The following is a 13,345-nucleotide window of genomic DNA, read 5'->3' as shown; positions in this document are numbered from 1 at the left end:
CAGCCTCTCCTCCTGCTTGTCTAAATAGGTTCACAGGCTCCACCCGCAGCAGACAGCCCTTGTGTGGGTGGCCCCTTCCACAACTACTGCTAATGGGGCCAGGGCCGCGACAGGGCCCCTTGTCAGCATGTTGCGGCTGGGGTGCCTCAGTCCAGCCCTGTAAGAAATGCACATTTCAATAGCAAAGCCAGGAGAATAACCTGGGCAGAGGCAGCAGCGTCAGAGCGGCACGTTCTGAGGCATTGTCTGGCTGAGACACTGATCCTGGGGGAGACTCTTCCCCACTTGTCTGCTCTGCTCCAAGATTTCTCAGAAACGGAGGCGTTTAGCTGAAGTTTGAGGACACTGAGCCAAGCTGCAGCCTTTCAGAACCGAGTGCTCACCTGGGCAGGGGAGGCCTCAGAAGGGAGATGAATGTATGTTTATGGGCATTACCAATCAGTCACCATTGGGCCAAGGATCTGGCCCCTTCTTGTGGTGTGCTGTCCCTTTAAATGTTTGAGCACTCCCCCCTCCCCAGTGCAAAGCCTCACTTGCACAGTTTCAGTTTTTCAGCTGACAATAAAACCACCAGGGCAGAAGCTGTTTTTCCATCAGCTCGCTTTGTCCCCTTACTAAAACTCAATGGGGGTGTTTTAGTTGTTAGCTCCCAGTACCAAAAGAAAGGGGAAGGGTGGATGGGAAATCAGGACCCTGAGACTGACAGTCCCCAGGAACAGTGGGGAGAGGCCAATGCTCCAGGTCAGCCTGATTGACAGGGTGGGCAGGCTAATCAGGGAGTCAGGAGGCCAGGGGGGTTCTGCCCTCCATGTGAGCTGGAATTGCCTGGGTCAGGCTGAGTGGGGCTGTGCTAAAGAGAAAGCAGGGGCCTGAGCTGAGCTGGGGAGCAGAGCTGGGCCAGATCCAGAGGAGCCAGAAAAGCAGCGCAGGAAGCAGGTCGCTGCTGGGAGCAGAGTCACAGAAGCAGCCCCCAGAGCAGACTTGTCCTGGGGGGAGAGCTGCAGCAACCAGAGCCAGGGGGGCCAGAGAAGCAGCCCAGGGAACTGGAGGCAGAGCAGCAGCAGCAGCCGCCGTGCTGAGGCAGAGTGGTGGAGCTGGAGCTCGGGCTGGAGGAGTCCGGAGCTGGGTGTGGTGAGCAGCTGGGGAGAGCAAGGGGGACCCTGGGCAGCGGGCCCAGTGCAGGGAGATGCCCCCAGCCAAGAGGCCTTGCAGGCCAGACTTGGAGGGGGGATCGTAACCCCGACGGGGCAGATGACACTGGGGAGATGGGTCCTGCCACCTAGAGCGTGTGGCCACCTCCAGAGCAAGGTCCTGCAGCATCCCTGCAGCACAGCCAGAGCCTGGGCAGGAGGCCTGGGATGTGTGAGGAACAGACTGTGAACAGCCCTGATATTCCAGAGACGCTGGTTGTGACGTCCCCATGCCACCGAGCGGGGTGACATGTCTTTTCCTTTAGCCTTTCCCATTGTTTCCTTATTTTTTAAAATCGATTGCTGTTTAATAAATTCTATTTGCTTTGAACTGTATGTAATGATCAGTGGGTCAGGGAAGCATCCAGTGTGGAGAGAGCACCCCGGAGTGGGGACACCCTAGTCCCTGACCTGAGTGACCATGACAAGGTTGTGGGTTGAGCCCCCCAGCCTTGTTGGGGTTCCAAGGACTCTGCCACACAGGAGAGTGGAAGGGGAGCCTTCACTTGCTATGAGGGTCGATTGCTAGCAGAGAGAGCACAAGCGCAGCCAGCCAAAGGCAGAATTCTGCAGTTTGCAGTGTGGACACACAACCAGCGGGGGGGCGTGTCGAGCACAGACAGTGCAGTAACAATGGAAGAATTTCTCTGTGGCAGAAAAGGTTATCCAGGAGGCTTGAAGAGCAGGAGAGCAGAGAAATGGCACCTTTTGTGGGCAATGATGATGAATTTGTTGAAAACTAAAATCCCAGGTGGTGTGCCTCAAATTTTTTGAGCAATTTTGCAGGGTAATTTGTAGTTTCCCAACAGACAACGAATTTCAATCTTGCTGACAGTGACTGGTCTGAAGCCATATGGACTGCCACATGATTTATTGTCTCCAACTGTGCCAAGAACTGCCAAGTATGCCACAATTACTGCCACAATGTGGGAACACTTTTCTCCTACATCATCAGTGATAGCTTGCAATTTCTTGTGCCAATTCTTTTAATATTCTTGGATGAAGATTATCTGGGCCCCCCGATTTAGTCCCATTAAGCTGTTTGAGTTTCGCTTCTACCTCAGATATGGTGATGTCTACCTCCATATCCTCATTCCCATTTATCATGCTACCATTATCCCTAAGATCCTCTTTAGTCTTATTAAAGACTGAGGCAAAGTATTTGTTTAGATATTGGGCCATGCCTAGATTATCCTTGACCTCCACTCCACCCTCAGTTTTTAGCGGTCCCACTTCTTCTTTCTTTGTTTTCTTCCTATTTATATGACTATAGAACCTTTTACTATTGGTTTTAATTCCCTTTGCAAGGTCCAACTCTACTTGACTTTTAGCCTGTCTCACTTTATCCCTACATCTTCTGACCTCAATAAGGTAGCTTTCCTTACTGATCCCTCCCTTCTTCCACTCCCTATATGCTTTCTGCTTTTTCTTAATTACCTCTCTAAGATGCTTGCTCATCCAGCTTGGTCTACAACTCCTGCCTATGAATTTTTTCCCCTTTCTTGGGATGCAGGCTTCCGATAGCTTCTGCAGCTTTAATTTAAAATAATCCCAGGCCTCCTCTACCTTTAAACCCATAAATTCTTCAGTCCAATCCACTTCCCTAACTAATTTCCTTAATTTTTGAAAGTCAGCCCTTTTGAAATCAAAAACCCTAGTTGCAGATTTATTTTTGTTAATCCTTCCATTCAGTTTGAACTGAATTAGCTCATGATCACTTGAGCCAAGATTATCTCCTACAACCATTTCCTCTATGAGGTCCTCATTACTCACCAAGACCAAATCTAAAATGGCATCCCCTCTAGTCGGTTCAGCAACTACTTGCTGAAGGAATCCATCAGCTATCGCATCTAGGAAAATCTGAGCCCTATTATTATTACTAGCACTCGTCCTCCAGTCTATATCTGGGAAGTTAAAGTCTCCCATGATCACACAGTTTCCATTAGTATTTATTTTATTAAAAACATTAAAAAGGGCTCTATCCATATCCAAATTAGATCCCGGCGGTCTATAGCACACCCCAAGCACTATCCCAGGGGAGGCTCTAATAGTTTTCTTCCCCAATTTAATTGTTGCCCAGACAGACTCAGTCATATCCATTTCATCGCTTCTTATTTCTTTACATTCTATCTCATCATTGATATACAGTGCTACTCCACCACCTTTACCTTTATTTCGGTCTTTCCTAAACAGCACATACCCTTCAATACCTGTAGCCCAGTCATGACTACTATTCCACCAGGTCTCTGTTATACCTATAATATCTGGTTTCACTTCCTGCACCAGTAACTCTAGTTCCTCCATTTTGTTACCTAGGCTCCTTGCATTAGTGTACAAACATCTTAATTTTTGCTGTTTGGCCTCACTCACATTCTGTACCCTATTAGGCACGGTTATTTTACTACCAGTATAACCTATTAGACTTGTATCTACACTGCCCTTCCTCCTACCTACAGCTGTATCCACTCTTACTTCATTTTCTTTCCACTCTATGCTAAATTCTGGCGTGGAGATTACCTGGACATCTCCCAACCATCTCCCCCAAATTCCTAGTTTAAAGCTCTCTTAATCAGTTGTGCCAGCCTCCATCCTAGAAGTCTATTTCCTTCCCTACTCAGATGAAGTCCATCCCGAGAGAACTGTCCTCTATCCATGAATGCCTCCCAATGGCCATACATCCCAAAGCCCTCCTTATAGCACCACTGCCTAAGCCATCTATTGATAGTCATAATCTTGTCACACCTTTGTTGCCCTTCTCTAGGAACAGGCAGAATCCCACTAAAGATCACCTGAGCCTCAATTTCCTTAAGCGTCCTCCCCAGCCTAGCATAGTCTCCCTTAATACTTTCCAGCGAGAATCTAGCCGTATCATTTGTTCCCACATGAAGGATAATTAGGGGATTCTTTCCCGCTCCCTTTAGAATCCTTTTCAACCTCAGGTCTACATCCCGTATCTTAGCACCTGGAAGACAGCACACCCTCCTATTTTCTGGATCAGCTCTGGTTACAGGCCTATCTATTCTTCTCAGTAAAGAGTCCCCAATCACATAGACCTGCCTTTTCCTAGTGACGGTGCTATTCTCCAGTCTATCCCCTGTTCCCTCTGGCTGCAAGTTCTTTCCATTCCCATTCTCCCTTGTAATCCTTTTTAACCCATCCTGTATCCTCCTGGGGCTCATATTTGGTGTAATCTCCATTAACTCTTCCCCTTTTCCTATAGGACTAACCGCTCTTCTCTTCTTCCTTGCCCTGTCACCTTCAGTGACTACCTGCTGAGCCCCTTCTTCATTTTCCAACTCTGCAAACCTATTCTGAAGCTCTATTTCTCCTTCACTAGCCCGTCTTTTCCTCTGCCTAGTTCTTTTAGTCACATGCTTCCACTGACCACTTTCCTCACCCAGTCTCCCCTCAGAATTCCCTAGTCCTGCTTCCATCTGCAAGTCTGAGCTTTTCCCTTCAGATACCTCATGTCTTTGCTCCATAATCTGCTCAAACCCCTTCCTAAACTCTACCAGACTTTCCACCTGCATCTCCAAACCTCTGATCTTTTCCTCCATCAGCTCTATCAGACGGCATTTCATGCAGACAAAACTCTTACCAGGTGCCCCCTCCAGGATCATGTACATACCACAGCTTCCACATCCAGTCATCTTCATTGTGTCATCTGCTACATGGGTCACTCCCACTGCCACCTCTGAATCTGTCATAGCCTTCCCACCTAAATCCTGTTAATCTGGGAAACACAAACCTGGTGTTTCAGGCACAGGCAGATCCCTGGATCCCTGAATGACTTCCTGAGCCGGAGCCCCCAGGAAAGTGACCCTCCACAAATGGCCCCTCCTCACCCCATCTCTGCTCCCGGGCGGGGGTCTGCGAGTCCCAGAGCTGCTGCCCTCCCTGACCCGACCAGGCTCTGCCCCCCTGAGCACCTGCAGGAGCCGAGCCAGCTCCGGGAGAGCGACCGCCCCGGGACTGGGCCAGGGACAGAGTCTCCCAACCCGATGGGAGAGGAGAGGGGGAAGGAGAGATGGAGACTTAAAAGGGCAACAGGGGACTGAAGTGGGGAGGGAGGTTCCCAGATCTGCCTGGATCCATGGGCGATGTGATGGGGAATGCGGGGGAGGTATCCAGTCCCTCTGTACAGATGCCCCAGGGCCCGAATGAAAAAATGGTGGGGGTAGGGCCAGTCAGTCCTTACCATCAGTCTCTGGCCCCAGCTCTGTCTGTCCCTGGGAGCTGCCAGCCCCTCTGTGCTTTCCTCAAGCTCGGTGCCGCTCTGGAGTGAGCAGCCCTGTGCCCTCTCCACCCACAGACACCACCTACCATTGGGCCTGGGGAGAGAACCGCCCACAACCACAACAGCCCGGCCCTGTCCGGGTGTGTCCTCCCCCCACCCTGCTCTGCACGGAGCAGCTGCTGTGCAGACTTGTCAGATGACACAGGCCAGTTGGCAGCTTCCTCACCTTCACTTGGCCTGATTTTCCTGCTTGCCCCTGTGTGAACCAGGAGTGACAGGTTTAATTTCACTTCCTTGTTCCCCTAAAAGTGCTGCCCTAACAGCAACTGGGCATTTCCCTTCTGCCAACTGCCTCCTGCTGTGGGGTGAGTTGAGAATAGTCATTGCAACACGGAGCCATGGGCTACCCTCATGTCAACCAGTTCCTGCAGCTTGGCCTCTCCTCAGCTCCAGCCAGTCGCTCCATCTGCTCTCAGTGAGGACGCTGTACAGGGAGCATCACATCTCTCACTCTCACTTATACACACACACCTGGCTATCCCTGAACACACCTCCTGTGTCTATGTAGCTACAGACTCTGGTGTCCATCACCACAGTATCTCGACTGCAAAGTTACAAAGCAACCACCCAGTCTGAGGATCAGGATTCTCCCCTTGTCCCATCATGTGCTGAGAAGTGTGAACACTAATCTCCCCCTCCCTCTGCCTCCCCTCTAAGGCCATTGTTGGGTGGGATTCTCCCTCTTGGCCCAGCCCACTTGGACACTGTACAGGGGTCATGTGTGACAGAAACAACCCAGTAAGGTCCTAAATATTGGCTAACTACTTAGGCCAAAGAGGGAGCAGTCACTTATGGTGTGATTGCCTTAGTGCCCCTTGCAGGGGTTCTCCCATTCTGAGCCTTCATTCTCTTCCTGTGGCCCCTGCTTCCCCAAGCCCTTCTGCCCCAAACAGAGCTCCCCACAGCCCCAGTCCCTCAGCTGTCCCTTCTGCACCCCCAAGAACCCCCAATACTTTCCCATCCCACCGCCCCATCCGTGACGTTATTGACATAATCTGGGACCGTATAGATCATTGCTGCAACCAAGGTCCTGTAGTGGTACCAAATCTTGTATAAAGGGGGTCAAATGAGGTGTCTAAGACAAGGTTATGATTTGCTGGTTATGATTATGCTATCTGTTTGCATGTATCATTTTTTTATTTAAAGATATAAGTATTGGCTCTATACTGTCTGTATTTCAAACTTATGCTATGCTTCTGGGTGACACCCCAGACAAGTTGGTGTCAGCTCTGCCTAGCCTGCTTGTTAGGACCATCAGCTTTACATTTGACCCATTGAGAGAAGGCAGACACGCCTTGTGACTCAGCAAGTTATGCAGGGACATGCCTATGGAGAGAACTCTGCGGTTTTTCCATGCCATGTGATGGACAGCTTGTCTTTGGAACAAAGAAAGAAAGACCACATGACAAGAGAATATAAAAAGCTGCTGCAGCTCCTCCATCTTGTCTTCAATCCTGCTTCTTATCTCTGGAGGGACTTTGCTACACTGAAGCATTGAACGAAGGACTGATGACCCATCCCAGCTGTGGCTGTTCTCCAGAGACTTGATTTGAACCTGCAGTCTATTCTATCACTGCTGCAAGCCTGCCATCAAGAACTTTGCCATCACTGTATGTAATTGATTCTACCAGTTCTAACCAGTTCTAGCTCTCATCTATATCTTTTTCCTTTTATGAATAAACCTTCTCTCCCACATCTCTCCCACAGCACCTGCAACAACCCCATACTCCTCCTACCACCCAATAGCCCCTTAGCTGCCCAGCCCCTCTGTACCCCCAGCTCTGCTGCTCCCCTAAGATCACCCAGAGCCATTCCTCTCCTATCTGGGGGGCTGGGCTCAAAACATCTGACTCTGCAGTAGTGATGGTACAGGAGTTTCTCCAAACAATCCATCCCAGCAAGGGCAGGGTTATTAATTAACTCTGCATTTACAGGGGGAGGATTCAATCTGAGGCAGAGCTGCAATGGCCTTGTTAAACCAGTGATAAGTGTATTGAACACACAGTTTGCACTGGGAAAAGCAGCTGATAGACCTGCTCTTATCTAAACAAGAGTAAGCCCTGGAAAGATGGGCTGGGATGACACAAGCTCTAAGATCAAAGTCTGAGTGTATTCAAGGGTCCCATCTTGCAGTCCTGGTGCTTTCTACATTTTCACTGAGCTCAGTAGATGATGTGACTCACATGCAAGGACTGCAGGAGTAGGGCTTGATCCTCCACCCCCTGGAGTTAAAGGCAAAGATTCCATTGATTTCAGGGGTGCAGGATCCAGCCATTCATACCAGCAAAATTTCTGCATTTGAGCAGCATCTGCTGGTGTTTCCAAGGCCACAGGTCAGGGGTTTTCCCCCTCCTGCCAGCTTAGGAGTGAGTGGATGTTAAGTGAAGAATGTGAAGGGCCTTTAACTAGAAAGGTTTCATGAGTACCTGGATCCCGCATTGCTGGGCATTTCAGAAATACAGATGGACAGAGAATTCCCCTGACAGAAGCAGGAATAGAACAAAGATGGTGATCCAGGGGTTGAGGACATGGGCCGGGGGCTGCTTGGGACCCCCATGCTGCTGGCATATATGTTGTATTATATGTTGTATTAATTTGTATGGTGTAGGTGTAACCCTGAGGTTTTTTTCAGGAGTTAAAGTCCATTTACAGACTATGAAGAGCCAATAACTGTCCAATCCTGTCCACTGATGGCACCACCCTCCTGACTGAGCCCAATATGATACTAGAAAGATGGAAAGAACATTTTGTGACTCTCCTCAATCATGAGTCAAGTGCAAATGATCAAATAGTAGACTCAATTGAACAAAGACAGTTTGATTTGAACTCAAACATCCGCCAACTTCAGAGGAGACTAAGAACGCACTTATGGAAATGAGAAATGGAAAGGCAGCTGGAGCTCACAAATCCCAGCTGAAGTGCGAAAACATGGTAGTCCTATACTTCACAAAGCTTTGCTAGACCCAGTTACTTTCTGCTGGGAAAATAAGGTTTTACCCCAGGATTTCAAAGTTACCAAAATCGTAATAATCTGCAAGAGCAAAGGGGACAGACATAACTGCAGCAATTATCGTGGCATTTTGCTCTTCTCCATCACTGGTAGACTCCTTGGTAAGCTGTTGCTGAAAAGGTTTCAGGTTATTGCAGATGATGTACTCCCTAAATTCCAGTGTGGTTTCCATTCATCACACAGCATGGCCGACATGATATTTTCCCTATGCCAGTTACAGGAGCAAGCTGCTGAACAAGAAATGTCCTCGTATGTTGCCTTTGTTGACCTTAGTAAGGCATTCGACTATGTCAAATGCTCCACTGTCTTCTTGCAAAGTTTAGCTGCCCAAACAAACTAATCAACCTTATTTGCTGCTTCCATGCCAACATGCAGGCCCATGTATCAGTGGGTGCCGACTCATCTGATCCCTTTCCTGTAGCCCATGAGGTTAAAAAAGGCTGTGTGCTTCCCTTACATTATTTACTTTCAGAGTAGCAGCCGTGTTAGTCTGTATTCGCAAAAAGAAAAGGAGGACTTGTGGCACCTTAGAGACTAACCAATTTATTTGAGCATAAGCTTTCGTGAGCTACGGCTCACTTCATCGGATGGATGAAGTTTGTTCCTGGCTGGAATGACATGTACAACCATTACAGATGTCACTCTAACAACACGATTCGATGGCAGATTTCTAAACCTCTGCCCATTCAAGGCCAAAAGCAAATCCCAGAAAAGTGAAGTAAAGGATCTACTGTAAGCCGATGACTCAGCGTTTGTCACCCTTTCTGAGAACAACCTGCAGCATTTGCTGAATTCCTTTGCCCGTGTTGTATCCCTGTTTGGCCTCTGTATTAATGTAAAGAAAACAGAAATCCTGTACCAACCATCTCCTGGCAGAAACCCATCACTTCCACCACCACCAGAAATAAAATTGAACAGCTGCCAATTAAACAACATCAAGTCCTTCTGCTGCACAGGTAGCAGTTACCAATGACACTAACATTGACAAAGAACTTTCAGCACCCTTAAAGTCAGCTGTCTCAGCTTTTGGTTGTCTACACAAAGGACTATGGACAAGACAGGGGGTGGGGGTCAAAGTGTCCCCAAAATGCCAACTTTACAGAGCTGTTGTGCTCCCTTGTCTTCTATACTCGTTAGAGACCTCCCCCCTTTATCGTTGCCACATCCAAAACCTTAACTGTCTGCAACAATGCTACCTACGCAACATACTGGGAATCAAATGGTCTGACAAAATCGCCAACAACAAGGTACTACGGCAGGCAGCCATGCCAAGCCTGGAAGCCATGCTAGCACAGAGGCAAATGGCCTGGGTCGGCCACGTCATATGTATGGAAAACAATTGACTGCCTAAGAGAGTTCTGTGCAGTGGACTTGAAAAAGGCAGTAGGAAGGCTGGCCATCCCAGATGCTGTTACAAGGACTGCATCAAGCAGCACATACAGTCTGCTGGTCTGCACTTAATGACCTGGGAAGATACGGCCAAGGACAGGTGAGCTTGACACTCTGCTACGAAGGAAGCAGAACGAGCAACAGAATATCGTTGTGCCACCTTGGCCAACAGTAGGAGGGAATATAGACACCAAAGTGCCCTGGCACATCTCCTGAACCCTACATGTGGAAACTGATTTCCAGTCATAGTCGAATACAAGCAACAGATGGAATAAATGAGCACAAAGAGTCAAAGATGTTAACATGACCCTGTCACTGTCTAACATTAAACAGTGTTAAACAAGGTTTGGGGGTTGGTTTTCAGAGACCTCAGCCAGCGTTGTCTCATGGCAAACACACCATTGAAAAATCCCTTTAACCTTTTATTAAAAATACAAAAAAGAAGATTAACAATTGAAATATTTGCAAAAGGAGAGGGATAGGACAGAATAAAAATAAGGTAGGGAAGGAGAACTGAGAGGGGGGAGGAGTGACTGTCGAGGTCCCAAGTGGGGAGGAGGGGGGAAGGAAAGGAGGGACACCCGCACTGAGCTGGGAAGGGACGGGCAGGGCCACGGGCATAAGAAGCGGGATGGGGGGCTAGCCTCCTCGAGTGGAAGCTTCACCCTCCGCCCATGGTGAACTTTTCAGCCACAAGTCTTGCATGTGTTTGGAGGGTGGGGAATGGGAATGAAGAATATTTCAGGGCACTAGAATAAATTAACATGGCCACAGAGTCTAGTGGCTGCTGAAGCAGACTTTGGTCCAGTTCTTTACACAGGGTGGAGATAATTACAGTGACTCCTGGAGCACAAGGAAAAAAGTCTGCAGAACTGATTGTGTCACCAGTCAAAAGAGCTGGTTTGCTGGCACCACAGCTGTCTTCTCACTAGCACTGTGGGAGTGTCCGAGGAATTTGAACTTTGTGCCATAACCATGCTGTGAGAAGGATCCAGTTACAGTGACGTCCAGGCGCTATTGTAGTTGCAGTTTTGAAGCGGATGGATGTTCGAAGAGAGGACGGTGCTTCCATTTAATATAAAATGTATTAACTTAATGAAAAGCTTAGGAGCAGGCTGGAGTTAAACCCTGTGGCTCCCTGACCCCTCCAGCAGGATGGATGTTACAGCCTGGGAAAGGGAAGCAGTCACTGGAAGCAGGAGCTCTCTCTAGAGAGAATGGCTCTGGGTGCTAGCAAAGCAGGGAACCCCCTGGAGAGATTGGAATGGCTCAGGAATAACTGCACAGGATTCTGCAGATAGGGGGTTCACTCACTGCAACTCCCACTAAATTGCTCCCCTGAATATTTCCTGGCTTATTATGCTGATTAGTCAGAGGAGCGGCTGCTATCAACAGGCCTCGCTCCTGGGATTTGGGGGATAAAGTGTCACTTCACTACCAGGAAATCAGTTGTGAGTGTAGAAAGGCCCACACGGATTCAGAGACCTGTTCAGTCACTTCTCCACTGCCAGGTTCACATTTATTTGCTGTTCTGCTTTATTTACTGACAGATGTAGGAAACGATCACCATTTCTAATTTTCCCTTGGGGCGTTGTTGGGAGTGTGCAGGTATTTTTATCATCAACTCACTACTGTCATGCTCCAGAGTGAGAGGCTGAAAGATGGAAGGGAAACACCTGGGGCCAGATTGGGTGCAACTGATGGAGGGAGAGGGAGATTTTCTAAAGCTCCTAAGGGATTTAGGAGCACAAGCCCCATTGATCCTAACTCCCCTGTGTTTGTGAAAATCTCCCCCTCTGAGTGTAAATGGCACCTGTTTGTGTCCATGAGGCCTCTTGTATACCAGATGGGCTCACTCCATCAGCATAACGTGGTGTGAGCCCCGAGTGAAGTCAGCCCTTGTTGGAAGCCCACTGCCCTTTAAAACAACATAGCCTCTTGCAGGTGCCAGGGGCCGTAGAGCCATAGGACCATGTTTCCAAAGGAGCTCAGCTCTGAACTGCTACATGTTGGCACCTGTGTGACATGGGCAGGTTTCCAGGGGCTCTGAGCAGCTCCTGTTGTTCTCAATGGGAGGGGAAGGGGAACAGTCTCCATTGGTTTCAGCTGGAGCTGCTGTACGGAGCACTGTGACATTGTTCCCATTGTGAGCGATGACCAAATCCATCCCTGACATCGCCTTGACCCTGGGACACTGAGGCTGGGCCACAGACACAGAAAGGGAGTCCCAGGCCAGGTGTGAGCTGTTGTGGGGGGAAAACCATAAAGAACCCTCCCCTGGAATAAGCAGAACTGGGGCATGGGTCACTGTCCCCCACCAATACCTTGGTAGTTATTAGGGACAGGGCTGGAAGGGGAGGGGCTATGTCATGCCCACTCTGAGGTCTGGCCTACACCGGCCTTTCCCCTTGAACATTTCCAAAGTTGCTGCCAGAGCAACACCTAAACAAATACTTTACCATCGTTTTTAATAAGGGTACTGAGGTGCTATGGGGTAGTGGCAGGGAATGGGAATTAGGACATGGAAATTACCACATCCAAGCTGGAAGCCAAACTCAAGCAGCTTAATGGGACTAAACTGGGAGCCCCAGATAATCTCCATCCAAGAATATTAAAGCAAGCCCAATAGCTAGGATTTTTAATGAATTTGTAAATTAGGGGATTGTATCCTATGACTGGAGAATGATTAATATAGTTTCTATTTTTAAGAAAAGAGAAAAAGTGATCCAGGCAACTAGAGGCCTGTTAGTTTGACTTCAATTGTATGCAAGGTCTTGGACCAAATCTTGGAAGAAAAAGTAGTTCAGGACAAGAAGTAAACAGTAACTGGGATAAAATATAACATGGTTTTTAAAAAGGTATATTGTGCTAAACCAACTGGATCTCCTTTTTTGAGAAGATAATTGTTTCTTTAGACAAAGGAAAAGCATTAGATCTAATCTACCTGGATGTCAGTAAGGCATTTGATACAGTTCCACCTGGGAAACTATTAGTTAAATTAGAGAAGATGGGGATTAATATGAAAATTGAAAGGTGCATAATGAACTGCTAAAGGGTCATACTGAGGGCTTGTCTACACTAGAAATGCTACAGTGGTACAGCTGCACTGATGCAGCTGCGCTGCTGTAGTGCATCTGGTGAAGAAACTATGCCAGCAGAAGAGAGCTCTTCCGTTGTCATAATACCTCCACCTCTGCAAGAGGTGGTAGCTATGTCGGCAGGAGAAGCTTTCCCACTGACATAGCGCTGTCCACACCAGCACTTAGGTTGGTGTAATTTCTGTCACTCAGGGGTGTGAATTATTCACACCCCCTGAGTGATGTAAATTATACCAAAGTAAGCTCTAGTGTAGACCAAGCCTGAAAGGTGAATTGTCAGGCTGGAGGGAGGTTACTAGTGGAGTTCATGTATAAGATCTAATGCTTTTCCTTTGTCTATACGTGACATGTATAAAGCTGA

At 48.3% G+C, this 13,345-nt stretch overlaps 1 protein-coding gene and 1 pseudogene across 2 annotated transcripts in view; one reads left to right on the top strand and one right to left on the bottom strand.

Moving 5' to 3' along the window:
- The window catches only part of LOC311531264 (C-type lectin domain family 2 member D-like), a 188,589-nt pseudogene that overhangs the window by 71,489 nt on the left and 103,755 nt on the right, over positions 1–13,345 (top strand). The window lies entirely within an intron of this gene.
- Positions 1–13,345, bottom strand: part of LOC311531266 (C-type lectin domain family 2 member D-like) — a gene marked incomplete at both ends in the record, with an annotated part of 432,379 nt that overhangs the window by 351,397 nt on the left and 67,637 nt on the right.

This window comes from Lepidochelys olivacea (assembly GCF_965140295.1).
Source record: "Lepidochelys olivacea isolate rLepOli2 genome assembly, chromosome: 14".
In the NCBI taxonomy this organism is placed as follows: domain Eukaryota; kingdom Metazoa; phylum Chordata; order Testudines; family Cheloniidae; genus Lepidochelys; species Lepidochelys olivacea.
Note: the sequence above shows the minus strand (reverse complement) of the source record. Positions and strands in the feature narration are given on the sequence as shown.